General features: G+C 41.3%; 1 long non-coding RNA gene across 2 annotated transcripts in view; it reads left to right on the top strand.

The window, feature by feature from the left end:
• Positions 1-25,721, top strand: part of LOC138933533 (uncharacterized) — a 314,831-nt gene that overhangs the window by 69,056 nt on the left and 220,054 nt on the right. The window lies entirely within an intron of this gene.

Below are 25,721 nucleotides of genomic sequence, written 5' to 3'. Positions count from 1 at the left end.
CGGGACACTCCGTCGAGGAGCGTCGTCGACGTCTCGCGGACGGTCGGTCGAGCGCTCGACCGTCGTCGACGTGCCCCGCGGGTGAACGCAGGGTGGACGATACGGGGTACGCGAACGCACCGAGGTCAGACAAGACTTAATCGGTTCGAGAGCGGGAGATTGCCTCGGCGCGGGCCGTACGGTGGCGCCGCGCAACGCGAAACGACGGAAACCAGCCTGCTGGAACGTGAGGGTGGTTACCCCCACCAGACAGTCGGCCACCCCTTCCATCCACGGCCACGAGGACACGGACCGCACAACGCCGAAGGACGGTTCGCTATATCAGGTATCGGAAATATCGGTGATTTCAACGGGCTGATCGGAAAGAAGGGTTGTGCTACGCTCAAACATGTACGGTTTAAATTGATAGGGCTTTGATTTTCGCGACGAAAACGGGAAAACGGGCGACTGCAGAGATTAGAGTTTAATTACCAATTCAATGTTATTGTTAATCTTTTTATTTATTTATATCAACTTTTTGCTTTTGTAGAAATTGAATTTATTGCTCTTTTCTTGATCGAATATTATTTCTTTATATATTGCTCCTAAAATGCAACATTGTATGGTTAAGAATCATACTTAAATTTGTAAAAAGATGTAAATTAAGAATACGCCGTTATCTTTCTATAATTTTTACTTTAATCTTTAAGAAATGGTATTAAGATTATTAATGAATCAAAGAAGATTTTAAAACGACTTTAAAAGTAGATTATAAAATATTCAGTTAAAGAGATTATAATATGCACGTTATCCCAAAATAGAAAGCTTTTACATATATATCTCGTGGTATTAATTCCAAGTTTGCGAGAAGAGATATATTTGCAATCTCCGAGTAGATAGGTCGAAAAAATAAGAAAAACTAATAGTTGGGCTCTCGGGTCTTCTTTCCGATCGTATCGGGAGTCGAAGCACGGCGACAGGGTGGGAAGAGGGGTGCATGAGCATGCGCTCGGAAGGGGTGATCTTAGGCGCAGGTTCTAAACCCCTCGCTGCCCCCACCGCCGTCCCTTCTGCACGATCTGAACACAGCTCGACGTTTTTCCACCCTTATCTTTACTCGCTTCTCATCCTCACCCGAAAGCCTGTATATGCACTTTCGCAACTCGTACTATAGCGGCATTCGTCGCGTCAATACAAGATTGGCCTTAACTATTCGTGATTTCTCGCGAAAGATTTTAATGATTAATAACCGATGTTTTAACGAACATTAAAATTTAATTAGCCACACTTTCACTTTCACTTTATCTTGTTTGTGATTTAATCGATTATTATCTCTAGAAAATAATTATCTTATCACTTAATCCTTTTTGTCGTGTATAAATATTCAGTTTTATAGCCGGTTACGTTAAACAAAATTCTTATTTAGGCAATGGTAAAAATAATCTAACGAGATACACACAGAGGCTATATACTATATATATATATAACGTGACATGTGTATAATTTAGAATATACGCACTCTTGGAAATGGTTTTTTAGAAAAGTGCACTTGAACGAACGTTAGGATCTGAATAGCAGCTTTCATCCTGAGAGCCTTGGCCGACAATATGCAGCACGCTCTTTAAAAATTCTTGCCGAGCATTGTCGCAATCTTCTCTTTGAGAATTAATTTGCACCATCTATTTTTATTAATTACCATTTCGTTTATATCGTCGAGTGTGTAATTAAAAATATCGAACAAAAATCTTTAAATTTTTTAAGAACTCGTGATATTCAGTAATCTTGTCATAATGAGAAAAACTTTTCATAAAATATCTATTTGTGACATAAATATAATAAATTATTTTTAGAAAACTCGCTGTCACTAACAATCATGAAATTTATGGTATATGAAATCACGTACGACATCGTAGGAAAGTTACGGTAAATCGAGTCATTATTAAGTATAATTTTTGAGGATCTCATTTCTAATTTTATATATTACAAAGAGATGGGAAAGTACGACCCTCGAGAGGAATTAAAACTGCTTCCACGTTATCCTCGCGCTTAATGCTATTCGAGCGCAATTCTGAAGATCTGATGAAACGAGATCTCGGTTCGTCGCGTTGGCCATGACCATTTACTATATGTTACTTCGCTTTGTAAGTGCATACGGAAACTTTGCCGCGTGTAAAGGACAAACCCTCAAATGACTGGAACGGCATTACTCTTCCGAGCTCATATACTCGTGTATTAATTGTACGAATAGTTTTCTGCTAATATACTCTACAGCGCGAAGCGAATACATCAAACGTGTCATCTTGATCGATGAATTATGCTTGCAATTAACAATAATTTATAACTCTAGTAATCGCATTAATAAATTATCTTTCTATGACAGCTGTGCATAATGTTAAAAGTAGTAATAAATTCGCTAATTTTAAATAGATCTTTTTTTTTTACTGGGAAATATGAGAGAAAGAAGAATTTTTTTTTTTTTGTCTTCTGCAAATTAAGATCACTATATATGCAATTGGTGGTTTATACCTGATATGTCCGTGATGTAATATACGTCTGCTCTGCAATCTATTGTTCAAGATTGTCCTCCTGAGACGAGGGTTAAGCGTTTACTTTCGATCACATAATGAGTGGCAATGTAGGCCAGGAACGTCCACAGGATCGTATTTCATGATACGTAGCGATACTCAACACTCTCGGGTCGAGTCATACAGGGAACAGTCGATTACATGTGGTACTATATTTCTCGGAATTTCGTACAATCGCCGTACAATACGTAATAATAAACGCGAGTATCGAACCTGCAAATAACAAATCTATCAATGCTGCGAATGGAAATTTTTATATGAAAAATGAATCTTGAAAATTATATATAAATAATGCAATTATATTCTTTTATACTTAAGCGATAAAGATGATGGATAAAAAGTTTTTTAATCTTTGTACATATATATATAATATCTAATTATATTTAGATAGAAAATATATATATATTGTAAAAAGAACTTGTGCTTGAGAATTTGAAACGCGTTATCTTATTTTGCTGTCATAAACAAAACGATCGAACTCAAGAATACGTGAAAATTTAAAAATGCTTATGTCGCATGTATTGGTAGTATGTAATCGCCGTCTACACACATGATAAACAAACAAATGCATGCAAGAAGTACGCAATTGCGTGATAATTTCCTTCAACAATTCGGAGAAATTTCGAAGTATACATTGATATCGCGATATCGCTTGTCGATATTTATTCCTGTGTATAAAATGATGTACATTATTATAATTCCTTGAATTACCATCTTGCAAATAATCATGTCGATCAATATTAAATCGTAAAATACACATATAAATAAATATTCATAATATTTCGTTAACACATATTGGATTTTAATTATTCTGTTTTATAGAGAATTTTAATTATTAAGCATATATTTTTTTTTGCATGTGTTATTATTTCATAGGAACAAAATAATTAATTCACAAATAAGTATATTATCTATATAAATCAGTTATACATATTTTAATCATTACAAAAAGCCTTAGACTCAAGGTGCGTTATTTTAATTAAGATATGCATATTTTATAAGGATAAGATTTTGTTTCCACGCAGCAATGATAAGCAAAACTAAAGCGGTCGTTCTTGCAGCAACGTAGTTCTCATGCTGCCTGTTCTACTTTATTGTGCAACGCGAACGTTGTAATTTTGCCTAATTACCACAGCAAGAAGTAATTTGCAATAAACGCTTCTGAGGATTAATTAAGACATTTCTTAAGAGATCGCGTTTAACTTCCATACGTATAATCGTGTGACAGAAATATAATTTATTAGCTTATATAGTCGCGAATCATAACGCTCTATTGTATGCCATCTACAATCGAAAGATCGAATATTATCATTCAATAATATATCGAGCTTCGAAGAGTTTTGCCTTGTTACGTTACACATAATAAGATTCATATTTGTAAGTAATAATAATTAATTAAGCTCATTAATATAACAAGTCAATTATACAATGAGTGAAATTTTTAGATACTTCTGTATAATTTGTATTACAATCTTATTCGTTCTCGACTCACTCGAAGATATGCCGGCTCAATGTTAAAAATTCGATTCGGACAGTCTTGAAATAATTCACAAGGGGATTCGTAGAGTCGTCTAGCCGGTTTGAGCTGCCAATAATGCGCACGACATGGGAAAAGGAGCAGTGACCATTAATAAACATAGGCAGAATTGTTATTCGAAGATTTTATATTAGCATGGGGAGAATTTGGTTCTGGCCCTTCGTTGGCCCAGAAAATATGCAAGTAGCGGGAACACTACGCCTAATCGGGCGACTTATTTGCCGATTGTCATTAAGATTCGTCGTTACGAACGTAATACTGAATTTCATCTGTCTGCATGATTAATAAGATTACTTTGCATACGTGCGCGTTCACGAGTGAAAAAGAAAGAAAGAAAGCGATTGCGAATAAAGTATCATCGAAGAAAATTGAATTGTATACAAATAAAAAATTGTCAACAAATGTATACCGATCGTCATATATATTATAAATTTCAGGACAGGAGTCCTTGTTACAGGCGTGAAAAATATACAAATATGCTCACACGATTGCGATTACATAAATGATGTAAAATTTATAATTGCAAACGACTATTGGTATATCGTGGCAAATGTGTGTAACTCATTATTTTACATATTACTTGACGATCCAAAGTTCCGCCGCGAGACGTTTAAATGTAAGAACGCGACTAATATCGTTCCTGAAACGATCGCTATCAAACTCGCGGCATTGTTGCGCAACTATCTCATAGACGACGAGTATCACACGCGACATAAGGACGTTCGGTGAATATTGTGCCATTGGTGGAACTTGTCGTTCCGATCGAGTATTATCAACCTGTCGAGTAGAATACGCGCGCGTTCGCGCCGCATCGTCATGTATGTATTCCCCAAACAACGAATGCCGGCGGTAAACGATCGCGTTGCGCAACGTGAAATAATTACAGCGCAAACGACACGTTTGGATCGACCTGATACGCGTTATACAATCATTATACAATACTATACGCCGAGAACGCAGAAATGAATGATTCGATCGGAGCGCGATGCGACGCTGCACTCGCTTATCTCTCTCCCTTTATCTATATATCTTTCTCTCTCTCTCTCTCTCATTGGCGACGCGAAAATGCGCATCGTATCCACATCGGCGGACTGGCGACGCGGACAATTGCATCCCTTCTAGAAGCCATTCGTGATGAAAGTCCACCACGGCGCGGCGTCTACGGGGGCAATGGGGTAGGTCTGGTGTGGGAGTTACATTCCGGCCGAGATTAATTCGGAGCAAAGAGGAATTTAGCATCTATCTCTCCCGGCGGCCATAGCCGCTCTCCCTCCCTCCCTCCCTCCCACCCCTCCCTCTCCTTTGCACTCGTGCGCGCGCTACCATTTTCGAGCAATTATTTCAGTAACATTGCAAAACGATCGCGCTGTGCCCGTTGCCACTGCCGCCGCGTCCCCGCATCGCTGCACATTGCATGTCCGAGCGTGGTCTGGATGATGTATCATCGAAGATCGTTGCTGTAAACGTTGTTGTAAACAACACACCGTTCTACGTTATTATCGTTATAATAACGCGCGTATATAAATATATTATTTACGGCGCAATATTAGGATAAAAACATAATTTGACGAGTATATCTTTTTTTTTTTTTTGCAGTATTCCTACCATAATTTGTAATATTGTCTACGTTATTATATCGTAAATTCAGCTATTAAGGCATAAATCCGAAACAAATGATGCGAATGATCAATATGTAAAGTTTCATTATCGCGACAAAATTCCAAACGTCATATTTCTCGTTCAAGTCGATTTCATACTTACGAGCACCTGGCGATATTTTCTCAGTCGCGATGACATATATTCAAACGGGACCAGTCGGAAACACGGAGAACGAGACAGATATACCAAGCTGTTTAATAATCAATTCACGTGCAGCAATAATTACGAATCGCGCAGAGAGCAGGTATGCAAAAGAGTAAGAGATCGCGAACTCGTTTCAGACAATGAGACATCTCCGGTACGATCATATTATGAGTATAATATGCCCAGCTCTCTGGCCCTTCGTTCTCGATACGCTCTCGATTATGTCGTAATTTCGATATGCTAAGACGATCGGAGGACTGCTCCCCTTTCTCACGTTCAGTAAATTTTCTTTTATCTTATATACGGTCGTATCTTCGATTAGTCAGCTGCCAACCGTTCATATTAACATTTCGAGAAGAATATTTATTCGATACGCTTTGCTGTTGAAGAGAGGGAGAAAGAGAGAGAGAGAGAGAGAGAGAGAGAGAGAGAGAGAGAGAGAGAGAGAGAGAGAGAGAGAGAGAGAGAGAGAGAGAGACTTCCCGAGTTACTCTATCAATTAAAATTATTTTAAAAGTTATTTCAATTATATATAAATAGTTAACTAAAAAAGTTTTATTTTAGTATTAAAAATATTATTTCTTTATCTTATAAATATTTTTCTATATTCTTCTTATTGTTATGTATTATATATTATTCTGTATTATATATTATTCTTTCTATATTGCTTCCTTATATTAATTTAAAATTGTTTCTTTATATTATAAGAGACTTTAATTTTAGATTTTTACGACATAAAAAATGTAAGAGCATTTAATATAATTGATGCAAAGAAACATCTGCGAGCGCACATTCGGTCGGGAAAACATTAAGAAGCCGGAAACTATGATCCTGGGAACACTCGAGGCAATCTGTCAATCCTAGCACCGGTCCGATTCAATGAGATATTCGGATTAATGGCTTGGATCCATCGTGTACGTAAGAATCTGTGTCCCATCCCGGAACCCACGGTACAATGGTCCCGATACAATGAGAGGAAATATCCAAGATATGCAAATATCGGGCGCGTTCCCGATCATCTTCGGCGTGCTGGGCGAAAAAAGGGTTCGAAAAAGACGGGGCGCACATGTTCCGAGCATTTGCATACCTCCCGATGCACAATTTGCATACGAAGAAATTTGCATCCCGCGTATATACTCGCGATGGAGACGAGCGGTGTCTCCCGACCGGTCGATCGAAAGAAATTCGGGTATCGGTACATCCTCCTCACCCTCGTCTCGTCTTCTCATAGGTATGCATATGACTGTCTATTGAAAGGGTACGGATTGAAAGAGGGGGAGGGGGGTCCTGAGAAGGTCCTCGACGCAGAAATAATATATTAAGGGAGTAAAATGGTGCTAATACCTTTGTGCCCGATCTACGCCGAATAATCCCGTTTTTTTCCCTTTGTGGAAATCCTAATGTATTTTCGTTTCCGTTGTGTAACCCTTGCGTGTTACATCATTTTTGAATTTAAGATTGTCGAGTGGAGATTTAACGCGCCGTGCGCCCGCGAAACTGTCGTACGTCATTGTAACATTGATCGTAGAATAATAAAAATTGGGTACAGTTGAATGGAATATGTATAGAAAAATCGTTTTTATATTGACGTTTCGTGCTTGCATTAGCCATGTAATACACTAGATACATTGAAAAATTATTTCGATATAAAACGAATTTTTACAAATCTGTTTAACGATAAGACGATACATTTTATCGAGAATATTTTAAGATTATAAGAATGGAAATGTATATTATTTATACGGATCGCGAATTGATTATTATACCGCGTATATTTATTTGTTGATACGCGATATTTCTCTCAATCGGCTTGAAAAGTGAAACGCGATCAATCGCGCTGAATGCACCATCTCCGGGGAAGAAAGAGCTTTTTCTCGGTTGCCGGAGTGTTTTTACCTGTCATGTTTGTCGCATCCACGAGTCCGCGTCTCACGTTTCTAGGATACCCCGTAGACGAAGAAGAACGTCGGACGTTGAATGCGTATCGTTTTCCGTACACGACACACGTAACTTCTTTTTCATCGATATACATACTTTTCCGAGCATACAATGAACAATCGGCCATCTCTATACTACCTGCTTTTCTGGATCTTCATTTCCAGGATTGATCCGGGTCAACGGACAAAAATGTCGATTTCGAAAGTAAAGAAAACACTCTCTGGTGTTGGGCGTTGACTCCGACCTCACGCCGATTCTTATATCTAAACAATCACTTTGAGAATAATTCTATATTTCTTTATTTTTATAAATGACAAATTTTTATATAATTAATGCTCTTTCATTATATTAAATGTTTTCCAGCGTTTTATTTACGAATAAAATTAGAGAAATAATTTTTCTTTTTATTTGTAAAGAAAATATTTTATTAGTAAATTGATAGTATTGTATGTATGCAACAAGAAATTTAGATTAGACATTATTGCAAAGATGTCGAAAGTACTTTGTATGTATCTTCCCAACTAGACAGAAATGCTTTTCCGCCCAATGAATCACCGCGTGTATGCTACCTGCGCACAATTTTCCTAGATCTTGATTTCCAGAATTAATCCAGGTCAACGAGCAAAGGTGTCGGCCACAAAACTACCTGAAATACTGTAAGTTTTCTGTTGAAAGCGTCCGGCTCGACTTCGACGTATGTCCGCGAAGGCGATCTTAATCTCCTCGACTTTTATGGTCTCTTTCTCCGATATTTTCTAGGGCAATGTTCCATCATTCAGCCTCACACTTCTGTTGCACACGGAAATTTTTAATTATTTAAATTATTGATCATAAGTGTATAAATTATTTATTATACTGTACACATTAATCTACAACGATAGCTATTATTTTTTATCATATTCAACGGATCTTTCACGTCACAAAGTATCGTTTAATTGCTCGATTCACATCGCAGCAACCCTATTGCTCGAATGCCCCAAGATACGTGGACATTATGAGGCGATGCTAATCCATGTTCATCGATCCACAACCCTTTCTAACGATCGAAAGACAGAGAACAGGCCCGACCTTGGTGCGGGCCCTCCATCTGGCCCAATAAAGGAGGAATAGCACCCGTGCGCACACTCGCACGTACACACTGACAAGTGGACGCGCATGCACGCACGCAGGCATAGACCTTGTCTCTTTTTCTCGCCACGTATGCCGTATGTGTCATACGATCTTTGCACACAGGAGGAGTATCTCTATACGGGGGTTTTATCGGGCACCAGGAGTCTCTCCCTTTGCCCCCCCCCCTCCTCCCCACTCTTTCTTAAACTCCCCTACCTATAGCCGGTCTTCGTGTCCGTCGCTCTCATATGCACTGGCACGTATACGCCATCCAATGTATGTGTTTGTATAAATATATATATATGTATATATATATATACGTATATATGCGTGAATATGGTAATTCACCACCATCGCCGGAGATATGTAAATAAGTTAGATTTGAGTTTTGTTGCGGGCCGGGGAGGCACATGAGGAAGTTCGATGGGAACCGAAGGAAGGAAGGACAAAGAGAGAGAAGGAGAGAGAGAGGAAAAAAGCTCGCGATCAAGAAATGGAAAAAAGGACGAAGTGGGGAAGGCAAGAGATAATGTGTAAGCGCCTTAGTAGCCGCACACATGATCCGGGCGACCGGATCCAGATTTATTGGTTCCTCGCTTACGCGAGTGAGAGAGGGAGAAGGGGATAGAGAAAGAGAGAGAAAGGAGTCGAGTTTGAAGGGCCGTTCGGTGTGAACGGAAGCCACGGATTTTACGATCTTGATTCAGAAGCAACGCGCGCCTCGGTTTCGTCCTTCCACGGGCTATTAATCTGACTGCAATCCGTAAATGCGCGTATAGCGGCATAGACGAAGAAAAACGATGCATTTGCGAACCCTCGTGTCTCCACAAATGTTTCGCAGTCCGTACAGATCGAATTGACTCCCTCTGCAAAATTATTCTTCAATTCGCGATTATCGCTATATTAGAGAAGATGAAAGATATCGAATAACAAGTATCTTTTTTTCATTGTCAGAGGAATAGATTAATGCAGTATAATGAAAGAGTTATTAAAAAATTTGTATATATATATATATATATATAAATTGACAAGAAACTCGTACATATTAACAGGCGATGACATTTGAAGATATAAGAGAAGAATCGGGTGAAATAAAATCGTAGAACCTGACGTCATCGAGAAGATAATCAGTAATTTCCATCTGAAAAGGAAATATCAAAGTTTATGAAACGATTCACGATGTAGTTTGTGCGCTTCTACAGCCACCAAAAATGACGAGATTCTCGATGAATGATTGTCATTGTTGCCTATTTTTAAGTAGCCAACAATGAAAATTCATACGATTTTAAGAATGCCACGATTAATTAATTAATTAAGAATTGATAATTAATATTTACTTATTGTAAGTATGCTCATATTTGACGATGTTTCCATTTTTCTACTAATTTCATACTGTCGATAAAAAAAAAAATTAATAATAATAATTGATAATTCGAACTATTCGGATTATTCGAATCGAAAGTTGGAATCAGTCGAAAATTCCAAGCATCAATGACAATTTCCGAACTCAAAGTTCGGCGCAGTCGACGAACATTCGAAAATCCGTAATCGGCGAGCGCCGAATTTCGTCGGCTGTTTACAAATAGCCGACAAAGAGGAAAATAAATCGTATTTCGTGCAGATTTTGGTAGGCAGGAACCGGTTTCTACGAGCTCGCCTATCGTTGGCACGTACCGTGCGCGCATCAGAGCCGGAGATACGAGTGCGCACGTAAGCCAACTACAAATTAGCATAAACGTATATACCACTGCCCGGTGAAAAGGAAGAAGGAACAGCGGGGAGGGGAAGGAGAGGAGAGGGGAGAGAACTTTGCTCGCCCCCTTCTTTCGGTCACGATTGTTCTGCCGCTATCGAAGAGGAAGACAAAAAATAGCGCGCCGCTCATACTGAAACGATCTATCAAGTCGTGGCAAAAATTCGAAACGACCCTCGTAGAGAGCCGATACAGCCGACGACGGATAGCATCGACCGGTATACCGGGTAGCGTAATTCAAACCGAGTAATGAAACTTGAGCAAGAGGCGCGAGCAAGGTGGGACGCCCATATATGCGTTGCGTGTGCGTGTATGTCGTATATTATATGCCTGCTGCCGGCTACCGTTCTTTCTCTACGTATCGTTATTATTACCTTCACGGCGCACTGGTCGCACCCGACATACCGCCGCGCAGCAAATAAATTTCACGGCTTCGATTCCTCGCGCCGATATATCAGAGATTTTGCGATGCGCTCCAACGCGATCGATACGCTTGGTTATTCGTGCTACAATTCTCGGCCGCGATCTTCGATGAGGAAGTCTTCATCGACGCGGAAGGGAGAGTCTTCGATGCAAGTGCATAAAACGCACGATAAAAAATTTGGGATGATATCAAAGACGTATCTTTTCTGTAAAATGTGTTCCTAATTTAGCAATATCTAATAAATATATAAACATGTATATATATATATATATATATATATAGTAAGAAATGAAAAATATTATTATAAATAATAATATAAAATAAATCTAGATTCTATCATCATATTTTGTTATAACATTACACAATTTAATATATAGATAGATTCTTTTTCATAAGATATAACAACGATAAAAATCGAGTCTGAGATGATTTTTATAATAACTATTTTTTTCTGGTCAAGAAAGAATATATAAATTTTCTTATCAATACGAGGATTTTTACCGATCGCAATGCTAACGCGAATCGCACCCTCGGTGTTCAGTTCCACAGAATATACGTTACGAGCGGGAGCTATACCGAAAAGCGTTCCAGCTGTGCGTGAGCATACGAAAAGTCGATTAAAATCTCATTTTATCCTTTCCAAGAGTGTGGGCTTCCCCTCACCGGGTGGCGCGATTCAATCGATCGACAGATCGGGCCGGCCGATTACGCGCGGGCACGAGATGGGGAAGCACCTGTCCACGAGTGTCTCTCACCCTCACTTTGAAATGGCCTGTACCTTACCTTATGTACGGAACGTACAGGTACGTCCGTCGAGTGCGATAGCGGGCAGGCGGGCACACGCAGGCCACACTGCTGACGCACTCACACGGACGCACTTTCGTCACGCGTCTCTGAACAATGGCATTAATAGGCCCTGGCGAGTTATTAATTGCCGGTGCCCGCCGGATATGACTGTCTATAGCTTCGTTCGCCGAGCGAACGTTCCTAATATCTGTGGTATTCCGTCAGTCGGCTTGGGTCTTAAATCAGACCCAGTCTTTTCAACGTGTTTTACACACACACGTGTGCGCGCACACGTGTGGATACCCCGTCCGTGTGAAAGTGCCGAGTCGTGCAAACGAATCAGAAAATATTCGTCTTAAAAATATTTCCGATTGTGGTGTTAATATCATTTTCAATTTTATCCTATAATCACACATTTTATATAACTTTTATTTATTTATAATTTTTAATTATAAATAGAAGATCACATAGATGCATTTTAAAAATGTGAACAACTTTATATGACATGTAATTAAAAGCAATGATCAATTAACGAGTAATTAAATTATACATAAGTTGATTTTGTAAAGCATGTTGAATAGAATGAGATATATCCAATCGAACGAATATTAGAAAAAAATGTAGCTAGCGTAACATCGTGCTTTCAGAGTCCATTAAAGTCGTTATGGCCGATGACAGGTGAAAAAAGCACGCCGGGGCAAGAATAATTCCTACATGTTCGCGGTTCGATTAAATGCCCTTAATGGCGTCGCGCGATACATTGAGTTTTAACGGCCAGTTAAAATCGCTCCTCTCTCCCGCTGTCCTTTCCTTGTGTATCCGCGGCTTAGTCGGCGCTTTTATATTGCCGGTGCCATCGAAGAATCGAGCGCGTACCCGAGTCATCTTTATGGTCAATCTACGTACGCGAGCTCTCGCGTAATTAAGAGCGAGCGCCGCGACTGTCGGGTCTGATTAATAGAGGACGGCGCGAGATAATCGAAAGGAAGTGAACGAATGGAAAGAAGCTAAGGTGGCAAGCAACGCGCGCGCGCGCGTCCCGCTGATGCCATCAAAACCGACACGTTTCTTTCATGGCCACTGTACTCGCAGGAAATTACGCGGAATTATTCGCGATTTACGCACGCGTATGAAAATAATTAAAGGGGAACGCGCTGGTAAGTTATCGCGAAAAATGAATACGAAAGTCGTTCAAATCGGGCTTTAATATTATATTCTTGTCTATGCTTTTTGATGAATATATTTACATCGCCTAGAATTTAGTGTATAAATGGATCTTTATACGTCATGTACGAATAAATTTTTATTTGCGTGTTTACGTCGACATACGTGCGTGATCTTTGGAAATGACGTTTCATGTTTCGACTTGACTGATGCATACTTCGCCCGATCGTAATTAATGCGTTGTAGATCATATATATCTTTTCCAGCATAAGAAACTCTATGCTCGTTTTATTTATTTTTACAGATGTCTATACGAATTATATAATTTTTAATTTTTATTTTCTCTTGAAAAACAAAGAAACAAATCTTTTGTCTCGTTGTGTAAATGTATTTAGAGATTATAGGTATTTTACATATGATGAGAGGGAGAGAGTGAGAGAGAGAGAAGAAATATCGATATTTTTTCCACAATTTAAATGCGTACCATATATAAATAATGCATTGTCTTCCAATGCTGGAATTAAATACAGGAATTATTGATATTTTGTTCGTAGTCACTCATACGTATCTAATGACCGCGTTTGACGATAATTCGATTTTGAAGAAGGGACCTGTGGGCCCTTTCGCTCTCTTGAAACTGACATCGTCGAATGACAGTTTGATGAACGGACAGGAAGGGACTGGAAGAGGCCCACCTGGCTCCGCGAACAATTAGGAACGAGCTGTAAGGTGGCTCTTGTCTGCAGAAGACGATTCACGTGAACACACGTTGTGTGTTTCATCGAAACATCAAACGAGGACTTCATCGCGATATAATGATTCAATAGTGAATTTAATCCATTCGCGATTAACTAGCATGGTACGTTAAACGCGAATTATAATTCATCGAAATTTTCATCCTAATTGCTTCCACGATGCTTGTAAAACATGCTCTAACAGTCTTGAGAATTAAGTAATTATTACTATATATTTATACTTTGAAACCGTAATTGTGAATAGCCATACCGCGTGTAACGATAAGAAAAGTCAATGAAAGAGGCACAAAGTAATTATTTCTCGGGATATTTCACATACACGTACACACATATATACAAGTTAATGTGGCAATAAGTTATATTCTACTAATTGATCCGATACGATTTTCTTAACAAGTACAATTTTATTGTTAGATTCAACATAATAAAATTTTGCTATCTAAACCAGAAAATAATTGGAAGCAATTTATAAATTGACATAATTGTAAAATAATTTTAATATCACTATTTTATAAGAATATAATTAATTGTTAGATATTATCACAATCTTAAAGTCGGCGCAAAGAGCTCAATTCACCACTAGAGAATAATAAAATACAAATACCGACGTACATATCTATCGTACGCATGCAGCAGGCCGCCGTCGAATCCGCGTGAAATGATGCACGGTGAACCGTGAATCACTTCCTACGCCAAAGTCGATGCCTGGTTGATAGTCGGCGATACCTCGTCAGGTTGAAACAGTGGAGTTAATGAGATGTGCACGAGAAACGAGATGTACGTGTAGGTGTTTGTGAATCTTTTTCTTTCTCTCTCTCTCTCTCTCTGTGTCGGTTTCTAGCCAACCAAGAAAGGTGTGTCGGTGCTTGGCGGCGGTTAAAGTAGTGGGCTGGTGATGTAGTAGTGAAGGGGAAAAAGGAGAGGGGAGACCACGAGGGGGTTCAGACGTATTGTAATTGCGGCCTGGCAAGCAGCTGAGTCCTCCACGCGTGGACGATCTTGGTCGCTGGTCCGAAACGGCGAATGATTCTAATCACTGTTCCTGGCGATTCTTACGCACTCCGCGTCTTGGACTGCGGCGAACACTTCGCATAATAGTCATTGAATTTACGCAAAACTGTTGCTTGTTTCTGTTAAAAATATCAGACTGCAAAAGCTTAATAAATTGCCAATAGATTATATTGAATTCGGAAAAATAAACTCGAGTATATATTTATTAAACGTGAATTTTCTTTGAAACATTAATTGATTGAATTTTCTAATATCAGCTCGATGATATTCCGATATAATTTCATATCCATCTAGATGAATTGTAATCACCATTCTGTAAGCATAGCGCGACCTCGGTAGCTCGCTCTTTTAACTCGGAAATCACGGAGACGGCACATGTATAGATATGCCACATGAAACGCTTTAAGTACTTAAAACACCCGGTGCGAGACAAGTGAGCACAAAGCGAAAAGAATCGGACCGAATGTAGAAGATCCATACTAGTCGGTTTTGAGGCCTATCCAACCGCGGATAAGTACGGATATATACGTATACGTCTGCTCGACCATGCGCTTTCCTGTCATTACTGCATTCTCTGCATCCTGTGTACCGAACATCCAATGCACGTCTACTAAGTTCCAACTCGAGAATAAATACGATGTGCTCTTCTTCCTTTATTTTCAGTCATTCCCTTTTTCGACAGCATCATGGTAGGTCGAGGTGCAACGGTCTTGACATCGATTTTGAGTCGGAAAGTTTCCGGTAACCGTCAGACTTTACGATTGCGATGAATAATGCGACGACATTTTCTTCTCTGCGTTCGTTACATATTTTATTATGAAAAGACACCCTTTGGTTATTTAATGTAATTTTATTGTAACATTGTGATAATTTTGTTATAATAATTTTAATAGTTGTTAACAAAAACGTAACACGTGAAATTGTCATATCTATAAAAATTTTTTGCTCGCGTATTATGATTCGGGGATGCTACGAACTTTAGGAACGTGTAGTGACTCGTGATAAAATATATTGAGATTGACTATCATAGCAAATCGGTTTTTCTTTGGAAGCTATTTTATCGTAAAAAGCCCGATGAGAGCGCATAAAAAAAATAAAAAATATTTAATACTGTTATTAAGTAATCAAGTGGAAGCGAGAGAACAGCTTGTGCACTTTGCAACAAGGACGATTCTTCTAACGAACAACTCGCTTACATTATCATAATTTAGTCGTATAAAGAAAAAAGAGAAATGATTCGAACGAACCATTCAATATATTAATTAGTTGTAGTATGTTCTTATCAGCATAAATAGACGGGCTATACTCTCATTAGCCACTCAACGCGCTGATTGCAAATTATTTCCATCATCTGACAACGCCCAATTAAGGCATATGAAGCGTAAAGATAGCGATCGTCTTCCTTCGGAAGCTATTATGCATATATGAAGAAATGTGTACGTGCCCGAGTTATTCGCATATTGCTTTCCGTAGATGTACAATATATGACGTATCAATGATTATCATCTCGATTCGATTGTTTCGGTGACAATGACGGACTAATAAATGTAATAATAAGATAAATAAGATATTAGTTTTAAAATAGATTAAAAGTTTGCTTTCGGTTAATACATGCTTCTTACCGGTTTATCTTCTTGTACAAACGACTTATGAAATAAAATGAGAATTTTATAATAATCTCGTAACAGCTAGCTAACACGGCTTTAATATGCTGTCCCTTCTGCGATCTCGAACAATTGCGTTCGGAAAACGGAAATTTCTGTCGGGATATCAGTAACAATCGGTTTGATGCTTTCCACGAACCAGAGCGATACTTCGAACACGAGGCGCATTGTTTTCTCTTTCTCTCTCTCTCTCTCTCTCTCTCTCTCGAAATATCGTTTGTTCTACGCGACGACTAAGGAAACAATGGCCGGAACGCGCCCGCAGGTTGTTGACTCGATTGTCACCGGCTTCATTTTTCTTCTCTTTCCTTCTCACTTCTTCTTCCGCTTGCCGAGGTGAGCGGACACAACGACAATTTTAGAAACGGTATTAACTCGAGCGTTATCATATGTATCGCAAACAGCGACGCAACACCCGTGCAACTATCAGCAAGCACCCTGAGTTATCGCCTCTTCCCTTAATGGGAACACAATCGATAAATATAATCGCCTAAAAGTAAACGAGTATACACGATGATCTCGTACACAATCATAATCTTTGCAATTTGTTAGAAAGCAACGGCAAAATTAGCGAGTACTGCAAATATGTCAAGCACAACTAATTGGGTAATTTGCATATAATTATACTCAATCATCGAGATCGTATATAATGTAGTTTTTAATGGGGAACAGGCAACCTGTAAAACGGTCAATTTTCTGTTATAGCGCAGATCTTCAAATTGTGTTCTCAATCACTAGATTTCATCATTATTCCGCATTAAGGATACCATTAGTTTATTACTTGGAAACACGTGTAACTCGCCATTATCATCATCAGCAATTAATACTTTAATCGATGAATTATTTATTACGTTTGCAACATATATTTACCCTTTAATCAAGTGCGTTAAAATGTTTCGAGCATTTTCAAACAATTCTATTTCAGTAGAAATATTATCGTGTTACAATAAACATTAGGTTTCAATATATTAACGAGATATGCATTATGTTTTATACTCGACTATCAATATGCACATAGTTTTCATCTTGGATTGCGCGTTGGAAAGATATCTCTTCCGGTGTTCTTACGGTTTTTATGCTACGCGTCTTTAATTGTGCCAAACGATGGCTTATCGAAGAATCGCAGGTGCACGCGGATGAGAATGTGTCCTTATTCATGTGATGGAGGCAGTATATTCGTGTAAGCAATACGTATATAATCAGATATGCGCACGATAGGGAACTAATATCTTTATTTACGATTGATGCTAATTATAATAATATAGACTGCGACGTATTTTTACACGCAATCTGCAAATCGTGGCATAGCTAAAATTATCAAAATACATTCTTTAAATTATTAATGAGAAAATGAAGGATTTTAAAATTTAATTAAATTTCGAGATAGATTATTGAGTCTTTCTTCGCGCGATACAATTTCTTTTTAATACCATCTCTTTTTTTTTTCTTTTATACGATATTTCTCGATACTCAGCAACAGAGACGCTAGGAGTGTGCAAGAGTAGAGGATACGAAAGAGAGCACCGTAGGCCAATTTCATCCGGGCCGCTTCGGCCGCGCTCTTCGAAACCAATATCGCAATGTTCGCCGCGGAAAGTTCGTCCGGTAATGCCATACAATATCTACTCCAGCTTCCATTACTCCGCTCCGTCCGTGCCTGGTAGCTTTCCCTCTCCTCTCCAGTTCTAGATAGGCACCCCACTCAACGTCGCGCCGCGCGACCGCCACCGCTTCCTCCCCCTCGTTCTCTCTACCTCCGTCAAGTGCCGTCCACTCCCCACCGGGCTTCGCTTCCTCTCTACCTCCGACCTCCGTGGACCTCCATCCGGCAAGCAAGGAGAAGAGGACAGAGAGGTGGAATAGCCCCGCGGAGGAGGCTCGGCGAGAAAGGAAGACGGGCAGCGTACCGAAAGTAACCGAGAAAAGAGGATGGACCGCACATCGGGAATCGGCGAGAAAGAAGGATGGTCGCGCGGAACACCGGGAACAGCGAGGCGGGGGAAGACGAAGGAGACACGTCGAAGAGAGGAGTTCGAGGGGGTTGGCTGCAGGCACCGGCGTGGTCGTCGTCGTTTTCTTCAACATTGTCGTCGTCGTCGTCGTCGTCGTCTTCTCTCCACCTGGCAAGCAGGCAAGCTTCTTCCTTTTTTCTCCTTTTTCCAATTATCGATAAGACGGAGACGGCGCAATACCGCGACACTGTTCTGAGAAGAAGAGTAGATATAAGCGTTCTCTCCCTCGACTACTCTTCTCTCATGATACCCACCACTACTACTGTCGGCACACCGCTCTGCTCTCCCTCTCTATAAACGTTACCTCTGCGTCTTTCTTCTTCTTTCTATACTTTTCCCTCTGTCTTCCTTCTCTCGTCTGGTTTGCTCGCGCGATAAAATTGCCTCCTCGGTCTTGTTCGATGTCCTCTTCCTCTTCTTCTTCTTCATCCTCGTTCTTCTCTCTTATTCTCTCCTCTACGTGTTTTTCGTGTAATGCGTGGCATAGCTGAAGGGCTTGTGCAGCAGAAGAGGAGAGGCGGCGAGGGGGGAAGAGGAGGAGAAGGAGAGGAAAGAGTCGACGTGCACGGGAGCGCGAGAGGAACGCGAAGAGGAGCGCGAAGAGGAGGTCGAAGCGATTTAACACGATTGGCCAGTAGGAATAAACTGGCAACACGCGCATTGGTTCCATCGGTTCCATTGGCTATCGGGGCTTGTCGCTTTCTCTCGCGCACCGGCGACGTTTCTATCGGGCTGACCGACTCCTTCTTCCACCGACACGGCCCGATCGATCTCCTCTCTCTCGGCTCCCTCTCCCCTCTCCCTTTTGTCGGACTTTTGATCCTCATGGTAGCACGGTGAATTCCTCGTGGCAACGATTCCAAAGCGATTCCCAGGCTATTTTTCCGTTTCCACGAACGCGAGCGATTAACGGACGCGTATATACGGGACGACGACGTGAGAAGCAACAATTGGCGCGATTTCTCGGGCCGGCCATTGTATTTCCGGCTGTCGAAATGAAGTAATAATTGTTATTGTCGCCGACACACATCAGTCGTTTCCATTCCTTGAAATTATGATTTTGCGTACGAGCACGGTCATGCTGGGCATACCGCGTCTAGACTTTTAACTTTTTAAACGATGACGTAAAGCGGCTTGAAAAACAAGCTCGATTGAAGAAAATTATTTCCGTGTACGAAGATGAGTCTCTTTTCATATGTTTAGATTATAGATAAATCCATTTGGGAATTATTTTCGAGTTATCACACACGATCGCTTTCTTTTAAAATATAAACGTGTTAGAATCGTTCTTCACTATAATGATTACTTTCATCGTCTTGAAATTATCGAAGATATCCGTCGAATATTAGCTATTTCGAAAAGTGTGATACAGATTGAACAAGGGATAGGCCGCGCTTCCACGATCAATTCTGCCGATACGTATCAATCACCCTTAACGATCTCGAGATGACCAGGGTCTCGACTGCAAAAAGATTAATCGCCCGGGAGGAAGGTGCGAAAGGACAGGTGTGTCCGTCCCTCGAGAGCTTGCGCTTAGTAGCGGCGTCGTGTTATTTCGCGGCACAAGATATTACGCCGTCGGCGTTGGCGGGCTTTGGTACGCCCGGCCAGGTTTGATTGCTCGATGTCGTTGATCGCCGTCCGGCAGGAATTATCATAACTCATCCGGGTAATCTAGCCACCGAGTGGAAGAAAGCGACACCGTCACGTGGGTGTTATTTACTCGGCGCGAGATGAGGGAACTTTTGAGTCATGATCATCGTGCGGCCGGCTCGTTCGTATATTGGACTTTATGTGTCTCGGCATTAGAGACACGCGAGAAGAAGAAAGAGCGAATTGCCGCGCGGAATGGATAGGAATAAGTTACATAGATGAGAGAAGGGAGGGAAAGGGAAGAAAAAATTTCTCGGTACACAGTGCCGAAATTGATAGCGATGCTGCCAATAATGTATCTCGAATTTAAAATCCTACAGTCTTCACACGATACGCATCGTATATAAATTCAATTTTGTCTTCTTTTTTTCACGCTTAAGATAAATTACAAAAGTACACGTTTTAAATCCGGAATAGTCGTAATCATGTTATCGCGACCGATGATGCGCGCGGGCTAACGATTACACACGTTCCACTCGAGAATCCTCACTTCCTTCGGGCTACTGTATAGCTCCCCGCGACCGCAAAACTTCCTTCATATTCCGAACACTCCGCCCGCGGAGTGAACCACCGCGAGATTTTTCCCCGTCGGCGTTTTCCCCGACAAAGGTCAGAAAACTCGGTGTAGGTGATTTCGAGGTGGTCCGAGGTCAAGCTTCTTTGACCGCAGAAGCGCAGGGAACTCGGCTATTTTGCTCCGTGGGGTCTCAACTTCTACGTTGCCCGTTCCCCTTTCTCCCGGCATGGTCCGTCCGTGCGTTCCCATCCCCGTTTACGCTCTCCGGTCCGTCTCGCGGCCGACTCCGGAGGCGTACGCCGGTATTATTTATCTTGCGAATACCAAACACGCGCCGGCGCACGCGGCATTGTATTATAATTTACTTACCGACGTTATAATTACAATTCTGTACAAGTGACCGGTGGCAGGGTGCGCCAAGGCTCGCGTATACCTGTTACCGCAACTACCCGCTTCCGTGTAGCTTTCCGTACACCACCGGGGCACGCATCTGCGCGGGGGCCCTGTTTGCACAAGCCGAGGTTATAATATTCAATTCCAATTCATCCAGTATTAACCTTGCGAAATAATGGGCTACCCGATACCCGGTGTAACTTTCACGCACCTATATGTATATATACGCGAGTACCGAGAAAGAGAGAGAGAGAGAGAGGGGGGGGGGAGGGAGAAAGAGAATATACTGCCGCGCCGTTACAAATGCGCGAGCCTGGAGCGAGCTTATTTGATCATTGTACACTCTGTGATTATATACGGGCGTATGTGTGCATCTCTCCTTTTTAGCCATTGTGTTGATTCGCGCGCGCGTTTCGGTGTATTGTTTTACAAAGGATTTTCATCCGCGCGTCACAAGATTTAATATAATCCTACTTCACTCTCGAGTGAGAATCGCCGCAATAGAAAGGACTACTTTGATCGATACTGAATACAAGTGCGCATCCGTATGTAAGTCGATCGATTTAACATCGAGATACACTTTGCAGATTCCTTAACCGCGATCTTAATCGTGCGATAGTAATTGCAGATCATTAGAATGATATCGCTGATCTCTAGATACACTCAGCTACGTAACGATTCTAACTGCATACCGCTCCGCTATAATTTCATTGTAATAGCGATGTCGTGGCTAAGGAAGTCGTTCTTCGTATACGAAGGTCGTTTAGAAACGATCGGCGAACGATTAGTATCGAAGGAGGAGGGACGAGCGTGCATCTGGCGCACCTGACGGTCACTCGTACGTTCGTGCCTTCGTTCCCTTCCCGCCTGTCCCCGTTGCTCTCTCAGTTTCCCCCCCCCCCCCTTTCCACAACTCTTCCGGACCTCGTAACGTCCGCTTCTTAATGATCGTTATTGAAATTTACTGCCTCTTAATTAGGAATTAATGACTGGTTGTACCTACGGCTCCTGTCGTTAAGAAATTAGCGAGACGAACCACCTCGCTTCGTGATGATCGAGTATTCGTACAATTGCTCTTTCGATGTCACTTCTCATATTTTCACGGTGTCTAATCCATCTTCAAACCTGTGATATCATCTCTTAAAGGAATTTCGGCAATGCGTTAATGAATAAAACAGTGTGGCGAAAGAGTTACAAGCGTCGAGTACCGATTTATTAAATGCAGGCGAAGGAATTTATTTCTGGTAATATATTTATTTAAATGAGATTAATGTGGTATTTTTCATTTCTTTAATTGCCGCAATTCAAGTATTATACAAAACGATGTTCTAATATCTGTCAACTTTAAAAGTACATACACGTAAAAGTGAAAAGATAAGTTTTCAAATAGACTTTCTTTCAGCTGCACGAACAAAAGGCTTTCTTTTAGTATATATATATAGAAACATATGTTCGCGCAATTAACACTATTCTTTGTATGCACGTGGCCGCTTTCGATTACGCGAAAAAGTTGTGAAAGTACGCGAATGAACCTGTAATGTAGTAAGGTATATAGCGGGATTTTTGCAAACACACCCGGGACGATAACATCTCTCTCTTCGGTCGAAGACATCCGCGCCGAATCTTACCGGTCGATCTGCGACTTACGAAACGGCCGACATTATGAATTCGTGCGTAGGCAATAAGGAGTACCCTATCCGTGGCGGGTAATAAAGGAAGAGACGTGCCGGAGAGTGGGTTGCCTTGTTCATTTATACGAGCTGCGCCGCTCGAGTGACTTTCCGAACGGAATTTCACCGACATCTGCGTGTGTCCCTCCCGTGCGCGGCTTCCCTTCGGCTTCCTCGCCGATCGTCCTGCGTTGTTACACGCGCGTCGCTCTGCATGCACGCACGCACGGAATACGTTTTGCGGAACGACACTCGCGACTTAACTCGAAACTTAAAGGTGCTGCGTCAGGGGTGAACGAGCACGACATACGGAGAGAGACACCGCTCTCGCATACTGACGTGACTACGCTGCGCTTCTTGCCTTCGAACGATTAACTAACCGACATATCCGTCGGTCCCTTCATCGATGTTACGTCGATGGTGCATGAATAAAACAGGATATGCTGCCTGCGAGTAAAATAGCACGTACTGTCGGAGTTCGAAGAGACAGGAAGAATTGTAATAAAAGAATGATAATAGTTTCGCGATCGAAATTCTCATTTAACATAGTTATATCACTTGACGGATAAAGAGGATAATAAATTGCGCGAATTCTATTAAATTATAGATTCGAAGGAATCGTACAACCTAATCGTAAATGAAGACATTGAGAGACATCTAGAAAAGTAGGGTATAATCTTATCCGCAATATCTATTGTTAACCACCTGATCGTGAATAGAAATGCGCTTGTTGAAACATCCACGTTACTAAAGTCTGGCATATAATCTTATCCGCGATATCTCCTCGCATCGTGATTCTTCTTTCTTATCGCGATATTATCGGGTAACATATGCGCGTTATGTAAACAACTGAGAAACGATGGTGGAAAGAGAACAGATGTACTGTAAATTTTCTAAATAAACTTCTTTGGGGTCGGGCACACAATGGACGAACTCGCGTGCACAGAAAACCGTTTGCCGTCTTCGAGTATGTAGGAAAGCGGAAGTTTTTCTTGGCGATAGCGCAAGAGGAGCGAAGGGGAAGACGAAGGGCAAGGGATGGACGCGTGTTTCCTCGGTAATCGGAGTACAGGTGTAAGCTACATGCCAATGGTACTACCATCGGTTAAAGCTGTAGGCGCGATAAAGAGTTCAAATTGAAAGTTAATTTTCTGCAACTCGTCCGTCCCTTCACCTCTCCGCCTCACCCTTCTATCTATCTCTCCCTACCTAACACTTTCTCTACTCTCTCAGATATTTAGCCGACAATGGTTAAGTATCCGTCTACCTATCTGCTGCTACTGCTCGTCGTTTCGGCGCATGAGTCGCACGAGCCGAAGCATCGATAATTAATATCCGCAGCTCGTTTCAGCCGGTGCGTTTTAATCGACGATCGCAATTAGTTCCAGACTATATAACACCTCCAATCGGCTCAGCGGATATAAAGCGCCCAAACAATTCGACGAGTTCGCGCTTCCGCGGGATAGATAAACGATAACTGAACAGCGGAGCGTGTGCTCATTCTAAACTTCTCGATTGTTTAACGAATAGAAATACAATATGTATAATGTTTGCGAAGATTAATATCAAATGCTAAAAAAGTAAAATAAAAAATCGTATATAAATTTATAAAAAGCAAACGGGATAAATTGTAAAATATTTTTGCTCGATTATATGAAAAATATTATCGAAAGGAGATTTTTATAGATTAGAAATTTTGAATTAAGCAGGTTTAATTGCTCCTCAATGATATTTTCCAGTAACGCGTTAAAGTATTAAACAGCCGTTATCCAATCAATTTACCGATCCGCGCGTTCGCAGCAATCGCGAAATGTTGATACGCCCGGCACGCGCAACACCACTCTTCGCGGTGAGGGGATGGCGGGAATCGCGGTCAGGTTCCTCGAGTACTCGGTCCTGCTTCCCGGAACGGTTCTCAGAGGTTCGTAGAATTCGTTGCCCCGGTTCTCCGCGGGGACTATTAACCCCCTCTCAGAGATGTGTGAAAGCGGCTGTAAATTTCGCCGGCATAGCCATAATGGGTGGGCAGGACTTTAAGGATGTATAATACGAACAAGGGGTACTCGCTCACATCCTTTCCCTTCCTCCCTCGGGTCCTACTCGCGACTCTAGCACCCTCGCACGCGCGTAAGAATGTGTCGTAATGTAATACTCCGCGCGCAGCACCCCGTCCACGAGCAGCGAAAGGGGTAAGTAAGCCCCGGGTGCTTCTACGGCCGCATAAACATAAATTATCAGCTGGTAATTACGAGAGATACAGCTAACCTCCTACCATGATCCAGCGGCACCATCAACGCGCGGCGCTTAGTCGACGTTGTCGTTGTTTTCCTTTTCTTCGGCGCTACCGAGGAACACCGTCTTGGGTGGTGAGAAGAGTCTCGGTTGGAGGGGTGCAACCACTTCCCTTTCGTAAGCGGACGAAACAAAATTACGTGGACCGTCTAATTGTTATATACATTCCATTAGGTTAATTGCTGAATTAAGACTTTTGCTCCGCGCGCGGGTTCTCGGCACGGTGTATGAGTTATAGTTGAGAAGATAATAGGCGTTATAAAGAATAATGATTTAAATGTCTCGATGACTCTATTAGCTACAGGAATATACGCGACACCTCGTTATATTAAATAAAAAGTCTTGATAACAATTCGTAATAACCGATACATATGTCATGATATAGCAATAATAAGCACGTGTCGTTTCAGTTATTAATTTCGTCGATCGCGATCCTTATAGTCGCGCAAAAATTCAAATAAGCTCCGATCGGGACCGAATGATTCCTCGTCGTCCTTTTATCGGCTCGCAGAAATCCCGTCTCCTGCACACACACACGTGATTGTACGCCCTGTGGGAGGGCCGACGACGGACAAAACATAATGCGGTGCGTAAGTCGAATCTCGCATGGGCGCCGGCATGGGTGGCGAATGTGCGTGTAACGCACGTAAGCCTATGTTCGCGCGTATGCGTGTG

This window comes from Polyergus mexicanus, unplaced genomic scaffold (genome assembly GCF_030449975.1).
Source record: "Polyergus mexicanus isolate NDT 795.1 unplaced genomic scaffold, iyPolMexi1.0 SCAF_5, whole genome shotgun sequence".
NCBI lineage: Eukaryota > Metazoa > Arthropoda > Insecta > Hymenoptera > Formicidae > Polyergus > Polyergus mexicanus.
This window is presented reverse-complemented; position numbering and strand designations above follow the sequence as displayed.